The following is a 22,590-nucleotide window of genomic DNA, read 5'->3' as shown; positions in this document are numbered from 1 at the left end:
TCCAAATTATGTAGTCCAGTCAGCCTACTCTCAAATTATTAAAAAAAAAAAAAAAAGAATGAGTAATAACGTAATAAGGAAAATGTGACGAATTGTTAAATGAACAAATTACAGCAAATCTAATGAATGCTGATAGAAGTTGGAATAGTGCTTACCCATGGGGGTGGGTAGTATTGACTGTGAAGTGGCATGAAGGTGCTGGAAATGCCCTATATCTTCATCATATAGTGATGATTAAACGAGTATAAAATGTAAAGATAAATCATGAAAATTTGCAGATGTTCATGATTCTAAACATAATTATCCTTTCCTTTACAGTTATAATAAATAATTACATCATTATTACTTGCAACATATGTAGAGTCATTATTTCTCTCTCAAATGCTCAGTTCGATTAGGACTGCATTTATGAACCCTGGACAGCTAAGGATACTCCCCATTTTACAATTTTGTTTTATGCTTTTAAAAAAATAATCCATCTGAAAACATACTTCCTAGAGGGAATAGAAATAGACCTCAATTTGGTCTACATTATCACCACTGAAAACTATGTTTTACTTAGTAAGGAAGATCTAATTCCATGAAAATAGTTAGCGTTACCTTAAAAAGTTCGGGTACTTGTCAAAAATGGCTTCCAAATATATTCCTTTTAATACAGGATGTGAAAACACTTCCTAATAAATTCCTGCAAAATTAGATGATACTGTATGTACTTCTGAAGGACAGACAAGAAAGTAACCTAAGACCAAAACAATAGAGGTCTCCTACTACTGGGGAGAAGCAGGATTATCAAGAATAGAGGAAAACAGAGCCTGCCTAAGACTAATACTGGTCTAGGACAAAAGAGAAAGCTCAACTCCTACCACCACAAAGCTAACCAGCATCCAAGGCCCCATGCCCACCACAACAACACAAACTAGCTCCAAGTAACACCTAAGTAAGAGCATTCGACTACTAGAGAAGTAGCAAAAGAACAGAGAGAGACCCTCTCTGAAGTTCAGGTGCGCAGATAAGGCTAACAGGTAAACATGAAGTAAAAACATTGGTCAAAACTTTCCAGCAAATCAATCCCCATCTTAAGTACTAGGTGATAATAGATTTAAAGTTGATAATGGGCTGGTAGCAGTGGCTCACACCTGTAATCCCAGCACTTTGGGAGGCTGAAGTGGGTGGATCATTTAAGGTCAGGAATTTGAGACCAGCCTGGCCAACATGGTGAAACCCTGTATCTACTAAAAATACAAAAAATTAGCCAGGCATGGTGGCAGGTGCCTGTAATCCCAGCTACTTGAGAGGCTGAGGCAGGAGAATTCCTTGAGCCTGGGAGGAAGAGGTTGCAGTGAGCCGAGATTGCACCACCGCACTCCAGCCTGGGCGACAGAATGAGATTTTGTCTAAAAATAAATAAATATATACATATATTTATTTATTATATATATATAAATAATTATATATATAAAGTTGATAATGCACTGAAGGTAATCAGAGCAATAAAAGGCAAATTCTCATCAACTCCAAGCAAGACTAATTCAACCCTCCATGCTAACACTTTAGCAGAACAAGAGTCATGACAAATTCTCAGCATAAATATGATTTACCATAAATGATGACTGGCATTCAATCAAAAATTATAGGCTGGACAGAGTAGCTCATACCTGTAATCCCCACATTTTGGGAGACAAGAGGATCAGCTGAGGCCAAGAGTTCAAGACCAGCCTGGGCACCACAGTGAGACCCTGTCTCCACAAAAAATTTTTAAAAATTAGCCAGGCCTGGTGGTGTGCACATGCAGCCCGAGCTACTTGGGAGGGAGGCTGAGGCAAGAGGATTGCTTATGTCCAGAAGATCAAGGCTGCAGTGAGTCATGATCACACCACTGCACTCCAGCCTGGATGACAGAGCAAAACCTTGTTTCTAAAATAAGTAGACAAAAAAATTTTTAAATTAAATTAAAAACATTTTTTAAAAGACCAGGCATGGTGGCTCACACCTGTAATCCCAGCACTTTGGGAGGGTGAGGCAAGAGGATCACTTGAGGCCAGCAGATCAAAGCTGCAGAAAGAAATCTCTAGACAAGGAAGAGGGGAAAATATGCAAACTACCACTAAAAGGAATGAGAGGGGTGACGTCACTACAGATTCTACAAATATTAGAAGGATAAAAGAGAAAGTATAAAAAACTTTATACAAAAAATTCATCAATTTACATGAAACAGAAATTGCTAAGAGACACAAACTGTAGACCTCTCTCAAAAAGATACAGACTGAAGATCTAAATAAGTGGAGAGATATACCATGTCCATGCATCAGTATTAATAATATTCTAATAAGACTCAATAAGATTCGAATTCTCTCCAAACTGATCTGCAAATTTAAAGCAATCCCAATCAAAATGACGGTATTATTTTTTTTTTTTTGACACTGACAAGTTGATTCTAAACCCAAATAAGTTAAGATGAAGAAACTGGAACAGCCAAAACAATTTCAGAATGAAAAAATTGGAAGACTCTTTATATAAAATATACTATCTTATATTAAGTCTTACTATATAGCTGCAGTAATCAACTCGCCATAATGTTGGCAAAAAGATAGATACATAGATGAACAGAACAAAATAAGAGAGTCCAGAAATAGACCCATACTTATATGGTCAATTGATTTTTCAATAAAGGTAAAAATGCAATTCAACAGAGAAAGGATGATCTCTTCAACAAATGGTGCCGGAACAATTTGTCATCCATATGTCAAAAAAAAAACAACGAACCTTGACCCATACTTTGCAGCATATACTGAAACTAACTCAAAATGGAGCATAGATCTCAACGTAAAATATAAAGCTAAAAAACTTTCAGAAGAAAACAGGAGGAAACATTCTGTGACACTGGGATAGGCAAAAATTTCTCACCTGCAACACCAAAAGCATGATTCATAAAACTAAAAATTAAACATAGTTAAAATTAAAAACTTCTGCTCTCCAAAGGTCACAGGGTGAGGTAAAATATTGGCAAAATGCATATCTGATAGAGGATTAATATCTAGAATATTTAAAGAACTTTCAAAACTCAATAATAAAAAAACCAAATTTTTAAAAATTGGGCAAAATATTTCAACAAACACATCACCAAATAAGATATGCAAGTGGCAAATAAGCACAAGAAAAGACACTCAACATCATTAATTATCAGGGAAATGCAAATTAAAACCACAATGAGATACCAAGTGTAAAGGAAGATAAGGAACAATCAGAACTCTCATACAGTGCTGACTGGAAGTGACTGCCACTTTGCAAAAGAGTTTCTAATAAAGTTAAACATATACTTTTCATATGACCCAGTAAAGGAAGATGAGGAACAATCAGAACTCTCATACAGTGCTGACTGGAAGTGACTGCCACTTTGCAAAAGAGTTTCTAATAAAGTTAAACATATACTTTTCATATGACCCAGCAATCCCACTTTTAGGTATTTACCCAAGTGAAATAAAAACCCATGTTCATAAAAAAACCTACCTCTACACCCAAATGTACATAGCCACTTTATTTGTAATTGCCAAACACTGCAAACAACCAAAAATGTCCCTCAAATGGGAAACAGGCAAACTATGGAGTGCTACTCAACAATAAATGAAATATTATACATGCAACAATATGGATATGGATGAAGCTCTGCGTTTGGCGAATCCTCAAAACCACCCTCAGAACTCACTAGAAAGACTCATAAAACTCAAAAGAAACATTATACTCTTGCTTACTGTTAATTACACTAAAATGATAACATTAAAATCAGCAAAGGCAAGAGAGGCATAGGAGACAGCAAGCACAAGCTTCCAGTTGTCCTCTCCTGGTGTAGTCATGCAGGCAGGGCTTATTTCTCCCAGCAACAACATGTGACAACATGCAGGAAATACTGGCAACCAGGAAGCTCACCTGAGGCTTAGTATTTAGGGTTTTTACTGGGGCTATTTGCATGGCTGACCTTAGTCTCCGGACCCCCCAGAGGTCAAGCTGGTAACCACATGGTGCATACCTACAGTCCTAGCTAGTTGTGAAGCTGAGGCTGGAGGATCACTTGAGCCCAAGTGTTCAAGGTTACAGCGAGCTATGGATCCTGCCACTGCACTCCAACCTCCAACAGAATGAGACCCTGTCTCAAAAACAAATGAACAAAAACCACTAATAAAGAAAACTTTTTGGTCTTAATATCAGCAAGAATTGTTCTATTCCCTAGCAGGTGTTTTGTTTTTATCATATAGACACTGAATTATATCACTGACCCAATTTTCTTTCTATGTAGGCTGTTAGAACATTTTATGCTATACACTTTTTATGTATTATTTAATTTTTTCAGCTTTTTGTTTCAAAAATTTTCAAACATTAATGAGAGAGAGAAAAAGAAGAATGAATACCCACATACCCTTCATGCAACAATACCAACAAATTGCCAATCTTATTTCTTCTCTCTTTTTTTTTTTGGCTGGAATGTTTTAAAGCAAATCCCAGATGCCGTATCATCTCACCCAGGAATAGTAAAGAAAGTATCATTATCCATTAAAGACTTTTCTTTAAAGTAACCCTACAATACCATTATCACATTTTACAAAATAAGCAATAATTCTTCAGTATCATCTAATAAGTAGTCCATACTCAAATGTCCTCAATTACCCCAAAAATGAAATTTTTGCCATTAGTTTGTGTAAACCAGAAACAGAACAAGAACCACACATTGCATCTCATTGATAAGTCTCTTTAAATCTCATTTAATCTCATTTAAGTCATTTGTCCTGGAGAATTTCCCATATCCTAAATTCAGCTAACTGTTCCCTCATGGTATTAATTTACTATTCTATTCCCCACATTTCCTGTAAAGTGGTAGTAAGATCTAGATCTAGAGACATGATTCAGTTTCAATTTTTTGGCAAAAATAGTCCATAATAGTCCATAGGTGATACATGTACTTTCCTAATCCATTACATTAGGACACACATAATGTCTTGTTGTCCCACTGAGAGTGACACAGAAATAGCAGAACTTCTTAAATTTAATGACATATGAGACCCAGATTTCTACTTTGAAAGATTCAGACAATAATGATCCCAGTAACCAAAAACAGAGAAGAGATTTTTGAGAAGACTAAATATTATCAGTGGATTTCTTTGGGTGATAGATTTGCCAAATATATATTTTTTAATTTGTTCCAGTTTTCTGATTTTCTAAATATGGTACTCTAGAATACCATTACAAAAAAGAATGAATATCTATTACTTTGACAATTTTTTTAAATCTTTAAAGAATTACACTATATAGTTAGTTGTAGTCCAGAGTTTGTCAAACGAGACAACAATGTTCTGTGGCCAATATAAAAGGTTTTGATCCTGTTGGAAAGGGTCCCATTTCACCAAGATGCAAATGACCTACAAAGCCCATCTTTTGCAACCCTGTGCGGGTCTCCTAAATACATTCGATGGGAGCACTAATGAATCCTCCAGAAACAGCCTAAACTATAGTTTGATTTTTTTTTTTTTTTTTTGAGACAGTCTCATTTTGCTACCCAGGCTTGAGTGCAGTGGTACAATCATAGCTCACTGTACTTCGAACTCCTTGGCTCAGGTCATCCTCCCACACTGGCCTCGCAAAGCACTGGGATCATAAGAATGACACACCACACCTGGCCTAAACTATAGTTTTATAAAGCCAACACAACTCCAGGGACTGGCACCCTAGAATGTTAGCAATGAAAGCTGTGAGCACAATGGTTACAGGACCAACGCATTTAAAGCTTCCTTCAGTGGATGTTATTGACAATTTAAAAGTACTATTGTAAAAAAAAAAAAAAAAAAAAAAAACAACTATTATTCATCACAGCCAGTTTGAATGTCTATAGATAGAGGCACCATTTCTGACAGAAAGCACGGTGGATGCAAACTTATTTTTGCTACATTGCTGTTATATCACTCAGTTAAAAAAAAAAAAATGGAAATGGCAAATGAGAAAGCCCAGGACTCTGGCTATAGCTACAAACGAAGAAAAAGTTCCTTTTTGTGACTACCAACAACAGTCCTTTCCTTACTTTCATTCTATATCACAGGATATTAACTTTCTAGAGAAGAAATGGTAAGCATTTTCATCGCCTAGCATATAATTCATATTTATATGTAAGAGAAATTATGTTTAACATAACCACATTGTAGACTCATCAGAACTAAGTATCATTATTTGTAAATTTTACAAATGCCACTCATGTGTTGACATTATAAAATTAGGTTAATCATATCATAGACTGAATCCTCAAATGTTTTTACTAAATTCAACTTCTACCTGTTGACAAACTATAAGTATTTTTCTTCAGGAACTAAATAGGATTTCCTTGTATTATAGGTACTGCTAATAAATGAAGTTCTCTTCTTTAGCTGATAAATAGCTGTAGAATGAAATAGTTTTTAAACTTTAGATAAAATTTTCAGATTTGAAAAATAATTGATCCCTTACAGTTTTTTAAAGTTCACTTGGAAATTACGGTGATATTAACAGAATATGACAATATGTCCAAACACATTTATTGCAGATACCATATCTACTAGACAGAATATTTATGTCTTTAAAATAGTGGACACATTTCCTTTTATAAAAAACTGATTTTTTTTTTGCTATTTTTTCCTTTTAAAAATATGAGCAGTAATCACATTGACTAAACAAACAGCCTTTCTTAATTCTGTGGCTTTGAGACTTCACTTAGAAGCTTTATTTAACAAAAGACATTTCTGAATAAACTACAGTCAATTATAGATTATCTAAATGTGGCTTATTAACTGTGTATTTTAAATGTCTTCTCCTGCCACCCAGAACATTTTTGGATCTCTTCCATAACCTCACTTAGTAGATACAAACACTTCTTTCAAAAATAAATTAATCTCCAGTTTATTCAGACCATTTTGAGGACTGAAAGAGGTAAAAATCAGGACAGAAAACAGACCCCCAAAACAAGGTAGTAAGACACACAGGGAGGAAGAGACAAACAGGAGCTGGAGGAAGTGGAAGAGAGGAGAAGAGAACCTAAGGCAGAGAAAGAACTGTAGGTTTCCCCCTTGGATTAAAGACTCTTCAAAGCTGCATGGAGAGGGAGGGAAATTCCAAGTTTTTGTTCTTTTACATCCTCATCTAGATGTATGACGAACTCACTGTACAGTACATTCCAAAGCTACAAGTACATTTCAAAATTATATGCCTTTCATTTTATTTTTGGCTATATAGTAAGTCCTCACTTAATGTTGTGGATAGGTTCTTGGAAACCGCAACTAAATGAAAGGAGTACAGAAGGTTCTCCAAAGTTGTTTCAATCAACCTCATTTCCTTACGACACTGATGAGGAAAAAAAAAATTGGTTTCATTATACATTGTTTCACTTTTTAAGTAGACGTTTCCAAGAACTTACCAAGACATTAAGGACTTAACTATTCACTGATGTGTTCTAGAGACAAGTAAATAATCAGAAAGTACTTAAACATTCTTGGTTAAATGTCAGTATAATATTTTAATAATATTGTGGTTAAGACAGCAAATGAGCCAGGCATGGTGGCTGACACGTGTAATCCCAGCACTTTGGGAAGCTGAGGCAGGTGGATCACCTGAAGTCAGGAGTTCAAGACCAGCCTGGACGACATGGCGAAACCTAGTCTGTACTAAAAATACAAAACTTAGCTGGACACAGTGGCATACACCTGTAGTCCTAGCTACTCAGGAGGCTGAGGCAGGAGAATCGCTTGAACCCAGGAGGCCGAGGTAGCAGTGAGCTGACATCGCGCCACTGCACTCCAGCCTGGGTGACAGAGCAAGACTTCATTTCAAAAAAAAGAAAAAAAAGAGAGAGAGAGAGACCCCAAACTTGAGCTACATTGCCTGACTTCTAATCCTAGCTCCACCATTTACTAGCTGTGTTACCATGCAAATCACTTGATCTCTCTGTGCTTTCTTATCTATGAAATGGGAATAATTCCTATATAAAGAAGCTGCTGTGCGTGGGGATCACATAATGAACACATAATATATGCATAGAACATAGTTGAGCAAAGGAAACACTCAATTAACTATTGCTAAGAAAGGTCAGTAACAGCCCGTTTGCTTTTTTAAGAAATCAATGAAATGCTTCCTAATTTTTGAAAAATTAAATCCGTAATTACTATGTATGGTTAATCTAATCAATCATGACCATTTTGAAAAATCTCCAAATAACTCTAGTCTAAATAATTATCATCATAAAGGAATTCATCTCAAATTATAACTATAAAATCTAATGTAAAATAACTGTATGTCAATCAAAATAGTCTTTAAAATTGGTCAACTGGATTGTTCATTATTCATCATGAAAACAAGTAATTATCTGAGAAATTTACTAATTTTAGTTCCTCCATGAAAACCAATAGAATTTCAAGAGGACAAAACACCATTTTCAGTTGCAGATAAAGTATGATAGATTAAAACAATCCAGACATTTCTACAAAGTATTTACCACAAAACATACCATAACATTAGCTTCCAAGTGAGCGGTTGCATAAGTCTAGATCAGAAAGTCTTAGCCTTCGCACTAGTAACATTTTAGGAAACATAAGTTTTGGAGGGGGAGGCTATCCTCTGTGCATTTTAGGAAGCTGAGCAGCAACCCTGCCTCTGCGCATTAGATTTCAGCAGTACCTACCTCCCCAACTCTCACCCTCCATGTGACAACCAAATATGTCTCCAGACATTGTCAAATGACAACTGCTCTACTTTGTGAGAAAATTTTTGTTTATAACAAAGTAGCATTATAATAACAACCAACTTTCTCCCATCCCTCCCCCTTTTGCCATTTTTTGAAAACTTCACAAAAAGATGGATTATCTTCCCCAAATGCATTTTAGTATCTTGATTATACTTGCAAATGATATTGCTGCTGGCATCTATTTTACACTTACCTGATTCTCTGCAGAACCCAAAATAATGTAATTCACTTCTCAATAATGCATGTATACATTTTAACTGTGATTCATTTTTAATTTGTCCTTTCTTCATTAGGATTAAAAATTTTAAGATCTTGAACCAGACACATTATGTTGCCAATCACTAGCACAGTACTTCAGTAAATGCACTAATACTTCTCAGCATGTCATATCTACTAAGCCTCTAATAAGCATTTAGCATGAATTATATCATTTAGTCCTAACAATAATCTGAATACATATTATCTCCACTTTTTCAGGTGAGGAAACTGAAGCTAAGAAAGAATAACATGCCTAAGTTATGAACATGACTTCACAGTGATAGGAAGTGACAGAACCAGGACTGGATTGCAAGCTTCCAAAGGCAGTGTTTATATTCACTAGCTGGGCATGGTGGCTCACTCCTGTAATCCCAGCACCTTGGGATGGATGGATGGATGGATGGATGGATGGATGGATGGATGGATGGATGGATGGATAGATAAGATAGATAGATAAGACAGATAAAAATAAAAAAATTCACAACACCAGAATGATCCTAAGAACCACCATTTCAAAAACTCATAATGGACTTCGTATTTTTTGAGATCATACTGCTTTCCTCATTGAATAATTTTCAATTTGTAACTTTTAGTGTATGTAACTTTTCCAAATATATCCCTTTTCACGCTATTTATACCCTCCCACTTCAGAGCAAGCACAGCACTTATTTGAACTTCAATAGTGGCCTTTGTGATAGGATAATTTGTAGTTGAACTTGAGATTTTGTTAAAAAAATGGAGTTGAAAACATAAGATCTTGATGATCAAACCAATAAAAGCAATGACAACCCTACTTTTACTGTCTCTTAACTTAAAAAAAATGGCAAGAATAGATAAGTTTTACTGTCTCTTAACTTAAAAAAAATTGGCACTATCCATGCCAATGTATATATCTATCTAAAATTGATTATAAGTACTGTACATTTAATTTCTATTGAGCTTTGATTATGAGATAATAATAACATATTTCTGACAATGGCCAGACTCAAATAGAAAATAGAGGGGGGGAAAAAAAGGAAGGAAGGAAACACTCACCTTTCCTCAGTTTTCCCGATTCCACTACTGCAAGGCCCTAGAGGCTCCATAGGACACTAGAGCAAGCTAGGGTTCATGCTGCTCTCCCCTCCCCTAATTCACTGGAGGAGTGAATTAGGATTTGGCATTATGGGTTTAAAAAAAAAAGAAATCCAGAAATAGATGTAAACCCACTAAAGGGATGGTAACAACACTGGCCTCATAAAGATTAAAATAAATAATTTATAAATTAAATTATAAATTTAATTAAATATTTAAAATGATTAAATAAAAAATTCAAAACAACTAGCACAGTGCCAGGCATATAAGTGCAGAGTAAATGCTAAGTGTTCATTGCTTTTTGTTTGTTTTTGAAAGGAAACGCTACTAGAAAAACTTATAAAACACAGATGAGAGTATCTATGGCTCTTCCTGAAATACTTACTGTGCTCTCCTCTTTCTATACCTATTCTTTCGAAATCCCCTTGCTATCAGGTTGTGCTCAGAGAATGCAAGCCTTTCTTACAGTCTCCATTTCTACCTCACAAGTCTTTATTCAGACAAAACAGCAGCAGGGGGAAAAAAAAGAAAAGAAAGAGAAAAAATCCCCTCTCCCCTTCAATGCTTTGTTTCTTTTTTTCTAAGCATGTGTGACAGTTTGATGTAGAATAATGAGTGACATCGTATCCTAGAAATAAAATTCTCAAAATTAACAAAGAGGTATTAAAAATAAATCCAAATTTACTCCATTTTGAGTTAGGAGAACTCATATTTGGAAAAGCATCACTGTGCATGTTTCATTTCCAGGACTGGCATTTGAAAGCAGTGCCTGGGGACCTTTGGCACAACATCCAGCACAGGGTAATTTTAAATAACAGTGCTATATGAATGAACTAATATTTTCCTTTATCTAACCAGCAATTAAATCTATTAACTTACTTAGTAAATACCTGCAAAGGGCCTACTGTATGCCAGGTACTGTTGCCTTGTACAGGGATCCAAAAGTGAACAGGACATATATGGCCTCTGTTCCCACCAAGCTGACAGCACAGTAGGGACAAGACAAATAAAACGGCCTATATAATTTAGTATCACAAAGTGAGAAGTCCAACAGAAGATATTAAATGGATGGATGGCAGCACACAGAAGGAGCAACTAATCCAGGATTGGGGTCAGGGAAGTAGTCAGAAAATAAGTGATAGACGTGACAAAGCCTAAAGAATGAATGAAAGTCAACCAAAGACGTGGAGAAGGGGAAAGTAAAGGGCTTCAAACAATTGTAAAAAAAAAAAAAAAAAAAAAAACTTGAGAGAGCATGCCACATGTGAGGAAGTTTGAGAAATTCATTAGAGTATGACTGAAGCTTAGCACGTTTAAGGGACAGCAGGGGCAGGGGAGATTGGGAGACAGAAGAAGCATGGATAGAGGGAGTGCTGAGAGCTGAAGGTGGATATGTTAGCAGGGACCAACTGACCATGACCTGGTAAAATGCACTTTGTGAAGCTGTATTTTAGACTAAAGGAAACTGAAGGCATTTAAGGACTTTAAGCAAGGAAGCAAAGGAATCAGCATTTAGAATAACTAATCTACCTGTGGCACGGAAAATGGATAGAAATAATTCAGTCTATTGAAATAAACTTAATTTATCTCTTCTTGTAACTTTAATCCTTCCTCCTCTAATGGTACCTTACTATGGGCAATTAAAAATGTTTATATCTCTCTCATCTAAAAAAACAACAAACCCACCCACTCCCTTAACTGCATATCACCCTGCAGTTACCATTCTGTCTCTTAACTTACAGTACATTTCTTGAAAGTGAACTGCATGACTTTCTCCAAATAACTCCAAATAACTCTGCATGGCTTACTTCTCACTTTCCTCAGAAATCTACTCTAATATTACCCTAAAATGGGGCTCTCTGAGCACTTTACATAAAATAGCACCACCTTCTACACCTGTGGCATTCCCTACCCCTTATCATCATCAGACACTATGGCCAAGGCGCTACACTAAGTACCTTACATGATTTCTATCATTAACAGTAATGATACGGATGAAGAAAGTGAGGCTTAAAAGCTAACTTGCCAAAGGTCACAGCATTTGCTAAATGCTGAAGCCAGAACTCAGATTTAGGTAAGTTCATGGTTGGCATCACAAAATTGAAGGAGGACAAAGATAATAGCTTCTATTTTACTTTCTGTTTGAAAAGAAGACAAGGTCATCTGTTAAGAATAAGAGGAAGGTATGATATAGGAAGTCTGAAGAGAATAAAGGAGATCTAAAATAGCCCCATGAAAAATGGAAGAGAGGAGAATCACTTGAACTTGGGAGGCGGAGGTTGTGGTGAGCCGAGATCGCGCCACTGCACTCCAGCCTGGGCAACAAGAGCAAAACTCCGTCTCAAAAAAAAAAAAAAAAAAAAAAAGAGTAAGATAATAAAACTAAAATAGAGTGCTCAATGGCGCCCAGGCTGGAGTGCAGTGGCGTGATCTCGGCTCGCTACAACCACCTCCCAGCCGCCTGCCTTGGCCTCCCAAAGAATCGAGATTGCAGCCTCTGCCCGGCCGCCCCCCCGTCTGGGAAGCGAGGAGCGTCTCCGCCTGGCCGCCCATCGTCGGATGTGAGGAGCCCCTCTGCCTGGCTGCCCAGTCTGGAAAGTGAGGAGCGTCTCTGCCCGGCCGCCCATCGTCTGAGATGTGGGGAGCACCTCTGCCCTGCCGCCCCATCCGGGATGTGAGGAGCGTCTCTGCCCAGCCGCCCCGTCTGAGAAGTGAGACCCTCTGCCTGACAACCGCCCCATCTGAGAAGTGAGCAGCCCCTCCGCCCGGCAGCCGCCCCGCCTGAGAAGTGAGGAGCCCCTCCGCCCAGCAGCCACCCCGTCTGGGAAGTGAGGAGCGTCTCCGCCCGGCAGCCACCTCGTCCGGGAGGGAGGTGGGGGGGTCAGCCCCCCGCCCGGCCAGCCGCCCTGTCCGGGAGGTGAGGAGCGCCTCTGCCCGGCCGCCCCTACTGGGAAGTGAGGAGCCCCTCTGCCCTGCCAGCCGCTCCTTCCGGGAGGGAGGTGGGGGGGTCAGCCCCCCGCCCGGCCAACCGCCCCGTCAGGGAGGGAGGTGGGGTCAGCCCCCCGCCCGGCCAGCCGCCCCGTCCGGGAGGGAGGTGGGGGGGTCAGCCCACCGCCCAGCCAGCCGCCCCGTCGGGGAAGTGAGGGGCGCCTCTGCCCGGCCGCCCCTACTGGGAAGTGAGGAGCCCCTCTGCCTGGCCAGCCGCCCCGTCCGGGAGGGAGCTGGGGGGGTCAGCCCCCTGCCCGGCCAGCCGCCCCGTCGGGGAAGTGAGGGGCGCCTCTGCCCGGCCGCCCCTACTGGGAAGTGAGGAGCCCCTCTGCCCGGCCAGCCGCCCCGTCCGGGAGGGAGGTGGGGGGTCAGCCCCCCGCCCGGCCAGCCACCCCGTCTGGGAGGGTGGTGGGGGGGTCAGCCCCCCGCCCGGCCAGCCACCCCGTCCGGGAGGGAGGTGGGGGGGGTCAGCCCCCCGCCCGGCCAGCCACCCCGTCCGGGAGGTGAGGGGCGCCTCTGCCCGGCCGCCCCTACTGGGAAGTGAGGAGCCCCTCTGCCCGGCCACCACCCCGTCTGGGAGGTGTACCCAACAGCTCATTGAGAACGGGCCATGAAGACAATGGCGGTTTTGTGGAGTGGAAAGGGGAGAAAGGTGGGGAAAAGATTGGGAAATCGGATGGTTGCCGTGTCTGTGTAGAAAGAGGTAGACATGGGAGACTTCATTTTGTTCAGTACTAAGAAAAATTCTTCTACCTTGGGATCCTGTTGATCTGTGACCTTACCCCCAACCCTGTGCTCTCTGAAACATGTGCTGTATCCACTCAGGGTTGAATGGATTAAGGGCGGTGCAAGATGTGCTTTGTTAACCAGATGCTTGAAGGCAGCATGCTCGTTAAGAGTCATCACCATTCCCTAATCTCAAGTACCCAGGGACGCAAACACTGCGGAAGGCCGCAAGGTCCTCTGCCTAGGAAAACCAGAGACCTTTGTTCACTTGTTTATCTGCTGACCTTCCCTCCACTATTGTCCTGTGACCCTGCCAAATCCCCCTCTGCAAGAAACACCCAAGAATGATCAATAAAAAATGAAGAAAAAAAAAAAAAAGAAAAATGGAAGAGAGAATGGACTAGGAAGTATTAAAGGACTACCAGGCAAAACTAAGGACCCAGTTGAAATTAGAAAATATGGATTTATAGTGACAATGACCTGTGTCATTTTTCATCAGGACCAAAGATGAAGGGGCAAGTAAAGCATATAGATAGTGATTCTCAACACAGGAGGGCTGGGGTGAACAATTTTCTCCCCTTGGGACATTTGGCAATGTCTGGAAACAATTTTGTTTGTCACAATCTGCAGGAAAAGAGTTGCTACTGGCATGCAGTGGATAGAGGCTAGGATGCTGCTAAACATCCTATAATGCCAAGGACAGCACTCTAGAACAAAGAATTATTTGGATCCAAAATGTCAATAGTGCTGATGCTGAGAAACACTGACTGATCCAGGTTGGCAGATTTCCTAGGCACATCAATGGGAAGACAAAGGGACAAGAAAGTTAAAAGACACTGATCAGAGTTAAGGTGATAGACCACGAAGGTGGGTAAGGCAAAGATTTAGTATGTGAGAGGCCTGACAGATCAATGAGGGGGACAAAGTGGCCTCTGTGTTTGAAATGTTCAAATGGCTGACATGTCATCAATGAGTGATCACTCTTAGGACATTACTACATTCATCGGGAATAATGTGATAAACTTTGCAGTTTTCAACTCTGAGTGACAGAGAAGAAACTATGGTTTACTGTGAAGTTGTATGAACCAACCAGGATGCTAGTTCACATTTGTTATTTCATTTATTCCTCATGTAATACTTATAAGAAAGGTATATTATTCCAATTTCATAAATGAAGACACTGCGACACAGAGAGGTGAAAGTTAAGTGTATATGGTCATACGATGTGGATGACAGAGCTGGGATTCACCCCAGAATGAGTGAATCTCCAAATTCACACTTTCTGAACCAAAACGCAGGAGCCATGACTTACAAAAAAATGGGGTGGGAGAAGAGACTGGCCCATATGTTTACAGACATCTGTTTGTACACAAAGTACACACAGCCTCAGTACTTTATAGTCACGGCATAGATTTATGTATGCAAATACCTCTACTTCAAAGGAAGGCCCTCCTAATATGTGCCCTTATTTCAAACAAAGTGGTGATCCATCAGACCAGAAGACTTTAACCATGTGGAGCCTCCCTACAACTGGGAAAATAGTATTTGTAAATATTTTTAAAATATCAATGTTCTAAAGCTACCTTTCTTAGATTAAGACCAGTGTGGGAAAAAAATATGGTGCTTCTTTTTCTTAGGTAAAACATAAAACATACATTAGAGAAAAAGAAAAATCAACAAGGCTTTCCTAACGTTTCTTGAAAAACCATTAAGCCCAGGTTCTTTTCAAAATGAGTTGAAAATGAATGTTAAAAAAAAAAACTGTACTATATTTAAAGATAACATTACTGACACTACACAGCAGGGACATGCTCTCAGCACTCATTGTATCCATTTAATTAAAAAGACAGCAATAAAGAGAAAATAAAAATAGTGTTTTATATGACTTATATACGAGTAAGCTGAGATTAACTCTATCTTTCCCATTATTTGGCAACTGAAGATATGTTACAGTATGGCATAAAACAGCCTAATTTTGCTAAGGGAAGTTGATAACCTGCAGTGGGTGTTGAGAGGAGCTTGAGGGTGCTGGTAATGTGCTGTTTCTTATTCTGGGTGCTGTTTATATGAGTGTGTTCAGTTTTTAAAAATTCATTGAGATATATCCTTATCACAGTCATGTGTCACATGACATTTTTTGGTCAATGACAGATGGCATATAGGACGATGGTCCCATAAGATTATGCTGGAGCTGAAAAATTCCTATCACCTCATGATGTCGTAGCTGGCATTACATCCTAGCAAAACACATTACTCGTATGTTTGTGGTGGTGCTGGGGTAAACAAACCTACTGTGTTGCTAGTCATTTAAAAAGTAAAAAATGAGGCCAGGCGCAGTGGCTCACGCCTGTAATCCCAGCACTTTGGGAGGCTGAGGCAGGCGGATCACCTGAGGTCAGGAGTTTGAGACCTGCCTGGCCAACATGGCAATACCCTGTCTCTACTAAAAGTACAAAAATTAGCTGGGCATGGTGGCGGGCGCCTGTAATCTCAGCTACTCAGGAGGCTAAGGCAGGAGAATCACTTGAACCCGGGAGGCAGAGGTTGCAGTGAGCCGAGATCGCACTACCACACTGCAGCCTGGGCAACATGAGTGAAACTCTGTCTCATAAATAAATAAATAAATAAATAAATAAATAAATAAATAATATGAGTATAAGCTACAGCAGCAGGAGTCATGGCAGGTCAAGTGTTTAGAAAGCTTCTTCCACTCTTTCACCGAGTACTGGCTGAAAGGAGTGGAGCTGAAACTGTAACTAAAGGACGCATTATGCTTTCAGAAAAATCTCAAGGAAAAGTACTGCAAGCAAGAGGAGTAACTGTTGGATGGGGGTCTAAAACGAATGAGTGAAGAGATTCAACACTGGGATTACAGGCATGCACTACCACACCTGGCTAATTTTTGTATTTTTAATAGAGACATATTTCACCATATTGGCCAGGCTGGTCTTGAACTTCTAACCTCAAGTGATTCACCCACCTCAGTCTCCCAAAGTGCTGGGATTACAGGCGTGAGCCACTGGGTCTGGCCCACTTTTCCATGTTCTATACCAGGGGTCCCCATCCCCTGGACCATGGACCAGTACCAGTCCATGGCTTGTTAGGAACTGGGCTGCAAAGCAGGAGGTGAGCTGCCTGTGAGGGAGCCTTATCTAGCCTGAGCTCTCCCTCCTGTCAAATCAGCAGCTGCATTAGATTCTCACAGGAGGACACTGTGAACTGAGCACACGAAGGATCTAGGTTGCATGTTCCTTATGAGAATCTAATGCCTGATGATCTGGGGTGGAACAGTTTCATCCCAAAACTATTCACCCACCCCAGTCCTTGGAAACATTGTCTTCCATGAAACTGGCCCCTGGTGCCAAAAAGGCTAGGGACCACTGTTCTACACCTCAGATGCACAAGCTGTCTCCAACCTGAGCCTTGCACATGCTGCTTCCTTTATGGGAATGCACTTTCCCAGACTCTTGACCTACTGAGCTCATTCTCAATTTTTAGGCCTCAGCTAAACTGCCGCCTCTTCATGAAGCCCTTCATGGACAGACACCCTCACAGAAAGTGACTCCTCAGTTATTCTTTCTTTCTTGTCCCTCTATTTATTTCCTTCACAGCACTTAGCACAATCTATAATTATTTATTTATTTATTTTTTTTATTTTTTTTTTTTTTTTTTTGAGACAAAGTCTCGCTCTGTTGCCAGGCTGGAGCGCAGTGGTGCAATCTCGGCTCCCCGCAACCTCCGCCTCCCAGGTTCAAGTGATTCTTCTGCCTCAGCCTGACAAGTAGCTGGGACTACAGATACGTGCCACCATGCCCAGCTTATTTTTGTATTTTTAATAGAGACGGGGTTTCACCATGTTGTTCAGGCTGGTCTCAATCTGTTGACCTCATGATCCACCCACCTCGGCTTCCCAAAGTGCTGGGATTACAGGCGTGAGCCACCGCACCCAGCCTAATTATTTATTTGCTTGCTTATTAACTGTCTTGTTCACAAGAGTGAATGAAAGCTTCTTGAGGGCAGGGACTCAAGAAGGGCAAGAACTTTGTTTTGTTTAATCACCAACTTCCAATATAAGCATTCAATAAACATCTGTTGAATGCATGAATAAATAAAGGAGGCATTAATAACAATAGTGATGACAAAAATAACAGTTAACATTTACTGAGCACCTACCATGCACCAAGCACGCTAATGAGCAATCTATAGATAGCTCATTTAATCCATGCAACAACTCTATGTGCTAAGTACTAGTTTACTAACCTTAGAAATAAGAAAACTGAGATGACGAATTGTTGTATCTTGCCCTGTGGTCACACAATTTAGTGTGTGGGCAAGATAATCAAGGTAATCTCTTCAAGGTGGCCTAAAAGTTGGCAAAGAATGAAGATGGCAGATGGAGAAAACAGAAATAGTTATTTTACTTAACTTCTCTGCTTCCAACTTTTCTATTACCTTCCTCATCTCATTTTATTACTATAACTTTTCTTTTTCATCACCCCCTCCCCCAGTTATTCTTAACTACTGACTCTTTTCTCCTTGCCACTTGATCTGATTCAAAATAATTTCATGGGGTATCTTAATATTTACATGTAATATTTTAATATAAAACAATTAGTATTCAATAAGATATTACATAAAGACCCACAATTTTATTTTATAGTAAGATGGAATCTGCACCAGTAACTCTTGATCCCCCTTCCTTTCTTGCATAATGACTTGCATAAGGCAGTCAGCTTACTTGTGGACTGTTTTAAATAAAAAGAAAATGAAGAAAAGGAAAATCTTCCTCCTCTTTCCTTTCTATCTCCTAAGAAGGTGGATAAGAGTATAAAATACTACCCAAGCCTATCTTTAAGAGCCCTTCTTTATTGTGTCTGAAAATTTGCTTTGGAGTATGAAATTTTAATTATGCCTTGGTATTGCTCAATTTCATACTGTTATGACACAATCCCTCCTAGTTCTTCCCATAACAGCTTATAGCTACAACCCCCCTCCTGGGAAAAAGCAGGTTTGGGCTCCTCACTCTTTCCAGACAAACAGGGCAACTTTCAGAGAGCTTTCTAAGCAGTTGAATCAGATAGCTGCTACAACACTTCTAGTGGAGTCCCAAGAGGAAATTTTCTTGCCAACTTCAGAAACAGCTATTTGTCAGCACAAAACAGAATTCATTCTAAACTAAGAGGGGCAGAGCGGGGGGAATGCAACCTAGCAGAAATTCCTTTTCCTTACAGAGAAACTTTTCCTTTAAACAACATATAGAGTAAATTATAACTTTTTCTTTCTTCTTTCTCTCTCTTTCTTTTGAGACTTTGTCACCCAGGCTGGAGTAAAGCGTGATCTCGGCTCTCTGCACCCTCGACCTCCTGGGCTCAAGGGATCCTCCCGCCTCAGCCCTGGAAGCAGCTGGGACTACAGGCCCATGCCACCATGCCTGGATAATTTTTTGTATTTTTTGTAGAGACAGTGTTTCACCATGTTGCCCAGGCTGGCACTTTTTCTTTCAAAGTCAAGCGGAAACTCCAAATAAAAAGATTCCTTCTGATATGAACAAAGTTTGATGAAATTAATCATGGGAAGAAAAATTTTAGCCTACAATAAAGATTTAAAAGATTATAAAGAAATGGCCAGGCACAGTGACTCACGCCTGTAATCCCAGCACTTTGGGAGGCCAAGGTTGGTGGATCACTTGAGGTCAGGGGTTTAAGACCAGCCTGGCCAACATGACAAAACCCTGTCTCTAATAAAAATACAAAAATTAGCTGGGCGTGGTGGCGTGGTGGCGTGGGCCTGTAGTCACAGCTACTCGGGACTCTGAGACATGAGAACCACCTGAACCCAGGAGACAGAGGTGGCAGTAAGCCGAGATTGCGAACACTGCACTCCAGCCTGGCTGACAGAGTGAGGCTCTGTCTCAAAACAATATAAAATAAAATAAAATAAAAATAAAAGATTATTTTTAAAAAGCACATTAATAAAAATAATCACTAAAAATATAAGAAAAAGGGAAAAGAAAACAAATTACACTTTTTAATATGCCAATCTCAAAGTGGCAAGTTCAAAGTGTGGGTGCAGATCAAAGCAACTGAACATAATTCAGACAAATAACCCACTACAGTTTTGTCTGAATAACCCCAACATGAACTTAAAGTCTACACTCTTAGCTGTGAGGTACTAACTGAAATATGAGTCTAGATAACTGTCACATGTATCTTCAAGGTAAGTATCAGGTGAAAGTGTTAGCTTAAGGGGAAGAAATAGAAGGATGATTTTCAATTGCCTGAATTTCTTTCTTTCTTTCCATTTCTCTCCTATGTTAACCTTTCCATTATCTTTTTTCAACACCATTCGTAATTCAAGCAAAATCACTGAGTATGGAGACTTAACAAAATAATGTATTCATAGCAGAAAGATATTCCTACAATCTAAATCAACATATATGTAAGAATCACAGGCTATTTTTAAGTAGATGGGGACAAAACTGCTATTTTTTTTTTTTTTTTTTGAGATGGAGTTTCGCTCTTGTTGCCCAGGCTGGAGTGCAGTGGCATGATCTAGGCTCACTGAAACCTCCACCTCCTTGGTTCAAGCGATTCTCCTGCCTCTGCCTCATGACTCCTGCCTCCGCCTCATGAGTAGCTGCGATTATAGGCATCAGCCACCACACCCTGCTAATTTTTGTATTTTTAATAGAGACAGGGTTTCACCATGTTGGCTAGGCTAGTCTCAAACTCCTGACCTCAGGTGAACCGCCTGACTTGGCCTCCCAAAGTGCTGGGATTACAGGCATGAGCCACCACCCCCAGCCTAATTCATATTTTTATAATAAAATTTTAAATCTGTTAATTACAGGCATGAGCCACCACACCCGGCTAATTCTTAATTTTTGAAAGTACATATTATTAGATAACAAATTCAACAGCACCTAAAACAGAAGCATGAATGTTCTCTTTTTGAACATAAATTAATTTAGGGATCAGCCATTTTCACAGACCAGATGAGTAGCCACTTTACAAATGGAGGTAATAAACTCATATAAAGTTAGAAAGGAACTGGGAAAATAACAAAGCTCTCAAATAACTCTAAGAATGTTTTCTTTCCAATCCAGATCTCTGATCACATTTTTTAAAAAGAAAGAAAAAAATAAAAACAAAGAGAGAGAGAAATCATGGAGTCTTTTCTTCCTGTAGCTGGCAGGAAGTAGGGTATATGATTTCTATGTAGCCTGACTCAGAATACTTTTCAAAGTTTGGAAAGTTGGGCCTGGTGGCTCATGCCTATAATCCCAGCACTTTGGAAGGCCGAGGTGGGCGGATCACCTGAGGTCAGGAGATCGAGACCAGCCTGACCAACACGGAGAAACCCCATCTCTACTAAAAATACAAAAGTTAGCCGGGCAAGGTGGCACATGCCTGTAATCCCAGCTACTTGGGAAGCTGAGGCAGGAGAATCACTTGAACCTGGGAGGCAGAGGTTGCGGTGAGCTGAGATTGTGCCACTGCACTCCAGCCTGGGCAACACAAATGAAACTCCGTCTCAAAAAAAAAAAAAAAGTTTGGAAAGTTATTAATCTATAGCAAAGAGTTATAAAGCTTCATTATTAAATAAGTTTCTAGGTTCAAAAAGTGCTGCATATCATTTAAGTTAAAAATGTCATCATATTGTGTATATTAGAAAGCAAAGATATTTAAATTAACTTCTTTTTATATTATGGGAAGAAATTAGAACATGGTAATAAATAAGTAAAAAAAAATTTTTAAGATTTCACTAGCCAATCATGAGTAAAAGTTTTAAATTGTCTTCTTTGATTGTGATTTGGCAGTATCCATAAGAAAAATTTAATGCATATATACTCTTTAAGCAATTTCCCTTTTAGAAATCTTGTCCTATCAAAATACATGGACAAACGCACAAAAGTACACACATAGTAATATTCCTTGCAGTATTGTTATTGTATTATTACTGACAGAGAAAAACCTAAAGAGAAGCAAAATGTACGCTGACAAATATCATAAATTTATTGATGAGGAAACTGAGGCTCACACTGGTCAGGTCACTAGTACAGAGAGAAGGGCATACCACAATATGATCTGAATAGGCTCCTCTCAAAAGTACCTTCACTTTATTCCTCAAAGCTGAGGTCAAGTACCTTGAGGAAGCCCTCCTTGATGTCCCACTTCCCTCTGTATGTGAGAAGACCCTCCCATAAGCTTCCATACAAAAGTCAAACAATTTAGTATTTATAATGCTGTACTTTAATTAACAAAGACAGGGACTATGTTTTATATCTATTCCTCCAAGTGCTAAGCACAGTGTTAGTGTATTTTTTTTTTTTAACTTCTTTCTTCATTGAAAAGCTAAGCAACAATGAATGCCTCGGGCACACAGAATGTGGTCTCTACATACCATTTCTCACTCAAAGGAACCAATATTCTTTGTGAAAACAGCTGATTCCAGGTCTGGGTCAGGACATATATGAGATAATCCTGGGATTATCTCAAAAAAGAAAAGGAAGCTAGCAAAGACTGCTAAGGTAAGATATAGGAGCCAATCTGGAGACTTTCACTGGCCAATGTATCAATAAGGAGACTAACGAACTGAAATATCAAATATTTTTTAAACCCAAGAATTCATAAAAAAAAAAAAAGACTAAAAACAATTCATTCATCAACTTTGGAAGACTCTAAGGAAACAGTTCATTAGTTTGAAAATTGATAGGCTGCGAGTGGTGGCTCACGCCTGTAATCCCAGCACTTTGGGAAGCCGAGGCGGGCGGATCACCTGAGGTCAGGAGTTCG

At 39.6% G+C, this 22,590-nt stretch overlaps 1 protein-coding gene across 3 annotated transcripts in view; it reads right to left on the bottom strand.

Moving 5' to 3' along the window:
* Positions 1-22,590, bottom strand: part of JMJD1C (jumonji domain containing 1C) — a 348,302-nt gene that overhangs the window by 299,187 nt on the left and 26,525 nt on the right. The gene's annotated exons all lie outside the window — the stretch shown is intronic.

Source organism: Gorilla gorilla, chromosome 8 (assembly GCF_029281585.2).
Source record: "Gorilla gorilla gorilla isolate KB3781 chromosome 8, NHGRI_mGorGor1-v2.1_pri, whole genome shotgun sequence".
In the NCBI taxonomy this organism is placed as follows: Eukaryota; Metazoa; Chordata; class Mammalia; order Primates; family Hominidae; genus Gorilla; species Gorilla gorilla.
The sequence above is the reverse complement of the archived record's forward strand: the minus strand, read 5'-3'. Positions and strand labels throughout refer to the sequence as shown.